Genomic DNA, 2,364 nt, shown 5'->3' with positions numbered 1-2,364 from the left:
CCCCCGCCCCCCGGTACTGGGAATCGAACTCACGACCTTGTGCTTGCCAGGCAGGCGCTGGCCGCTGAGCTAAATCCCCAACCCCTAGCCAACACTTTGTGAGTACGTTCACTTTTGTTCTGTGCTTGTCCTACACAATCATATGTGTGACATCATGAGTTTGACTTGCCACTTAATGCTTGTCTTCTGTTTTGTTTTTTGTTTTTTGTTTTTTTTGTCTTTTTGAGACAGGGTCTCACTGTGCAGTTCAGGCTGGCCTTGAGCTCATTTTGTAGCCCAGGCTGGTCTCGAATTTGCAGCGATCCTCCTGCCTCAGCCTCCCGAGTGCTGGGATTACAGGCATGCGCCACCACGTCCGGCAATGCTTGTCTTCTACATATGGATTAAAAGAAATCTAGAAGGCCAGGTGTGGTGGCGCATGCCTCTAATCCCAGCACTCTGGAGGCTGAGGCAGGAGGATTGCTGAGGGTTCGAGGCTAGCCTGAACTACATAGAGAGACTCTGTCTCAAGAAAAAAGAAAATCTAGAACCATGAAAACAGGGAACATTCACGTGTCATGTTCCACCTGCACTCATCACTCACGGCCCAGGGATAAACCAATCCCTGACCTGAAAATGGGCAAATATATCCTAGAAAGAATGTGTATGTTTAGAGGAAGCGTGCAGATTTGTATCCTTGTTTTGTTTTCAGGTAGGAGCTCGCTATGCAGGTCAGGCTGGCCTCGAATGGTTGGTGACCCGCCCGCCTCGGCCTCCCGAGTGCTGGGATTACAGGTGTGCGCCAGCACATCCGGCTGAGGAAGCCGTTTTTAAGCACTGGGACAGAGAGCTGGGAGCTCTGGAAAGTGGCAGCAAGATGCACTGACATGGCGCACTGCTCCCCTGGGACTGGGCAGCAGCCGCCTCCCCCTCCTGCCAGACACGTGCGGCACCGGGCAGATGCCATGGGGGGGGGAGGAGAGAATGCAGAAAGCAACTCATTCTCAGTATCTCCGACAGGGCGCGGGTGCTTCCTCAAACTCTGCAGAGAGATTTCTGGCTTCAGAAGAAATTACAAAGTGGAAGGTGGGCAACTGAATGCCCCCCTTTTTTATTGGTTCTGGGGATCAAACACGGGGCCTGGCACATATTAGGCAAGCCCTGAGCTGCTGGGCTACACCTCAGGCTCTCAGCTTTTTTAGTAATTTTTTTTTGAGACTGAGTCTCACTATGTAGTCCAGGCTGGCCTTGAAACTTGTGGCGATCCTCCTGCCTCAGCATCTCAAGTGCTAGGATTACGGGCGTGCACCACCATTCCTGGCCCCTCAACTTTTACAATGTCCAAAAGGTTAACTACCACTTTAGTAGGGATGGGGAGTGTAGCTCAGTGGTAGAACACATGCTTAGTATGTAGCAGGTCCTGAGTTCCATCCCTGCACTGGAAAAAAAATCTACTGTAGCTAAACTGTAAAGAAATACAATAAATCAGGAGAAAGAAACAGAGCCAATTTTTTTATTTTTTTAAGGGCTGGGGCTTGAACATAGGTCCTTCTCGCTGAACTATATCCCCAGTCACTTTCTTTAATTTTTTTTTTGAGACAGGGTCTCGCTATGCAGTTCAGGCTGGCCTTGAGCTCACTCTGTAGCCCAGGCTGGTCTTGAGCTTGCAATGATCCTCCTGCCTCAGCCTTCCTGAGTGCTGGGGTTACAGGCATGAGCTACCATACCCAGCAAGGGCCGAAAGTTTTTATGGGCCATAATTTTTTGATATGAAAATCCTATAAAAATTATCAAGAAAAATACCAAACCCCAGCAACAAAGTGACAAGTTATTATCACTCACACGGAGCTACACATTACTCTTACTAACAAAATAATTCTAATTTAAGGGCTGGGTGTAGCTCAGTGGCACTTGCCAAGCATGCTCAAGGCCCTGGCTTTAATCTCTAGTTTTCTGAAGGAAAGAAAAAAAAAAAGAACTATAAATTAAAAATAGAACTCCATGTTCCACCTCCCATACTGGCAGTGGTTCTTTTGTTTGTACGGTTTTGCTCTTAATTAGTCTGGAGAGGGAGAAGTGGTAAACCCACAGTTAAAACTGAAATGGTTTTGGGAAGGGCTGTTGGCAGCGTGTGTCAAAACCTCATGGACCCTGACCAACATCCCACTCAAGTGGAAATCGGTCCTGAGAAAAGAATCAGGTAAAGAAAAGTTTCATACACATGACATTTCCCGTGTATTATAATATTACAGAATGAGAAACAACCTGCAAGTCTAACAAAGGGGAGAATTATGACCTGGTGATATAATGGAACAATATGTGCTTATTAATGACATGATATTAAGTACAGATGTCATGTTCCCAAAAATAAGGTCAGTGAAATAG

At 46.9% G+C, this 2,364-nt stretch overlaps 1 protein-coding gene across 4 annotated transcripts in view; it reads right to left on the bottom strand.

Moving 5' to 3' along the window:
• The window catches only part of Eng (endoglin), a 34,523-nt gene that overhangs the window by 4,694 nt on the left and 27,465 nt on the right, over positions 1 to 2,364 (bottom strand). The gene's annotated exons all lie outside the window — the stretch shown is intronic.

The sequence above is a fragment of the Chinchilla lanigera genome, unplaced genomic scaffold (genome assembly GCF_000276665.1).
Source record: "Chinchilla lanigera isolate Chin_1 unplaced genomic scaffold, ChiLan1.0 scaffold00018, whole genome shotgun sequence".
NCBI lineage: Eukaryota > Metazoa > Chordata > Mammalia > Rodentia > Chinchillidae > Chinchilla > Chinchilla lanigera.
The sequence above is the reverse complement of the archived record's forward strand: the minus strand, read 5'-3'. Positions and strand labels throughout refer to the sequence as shown.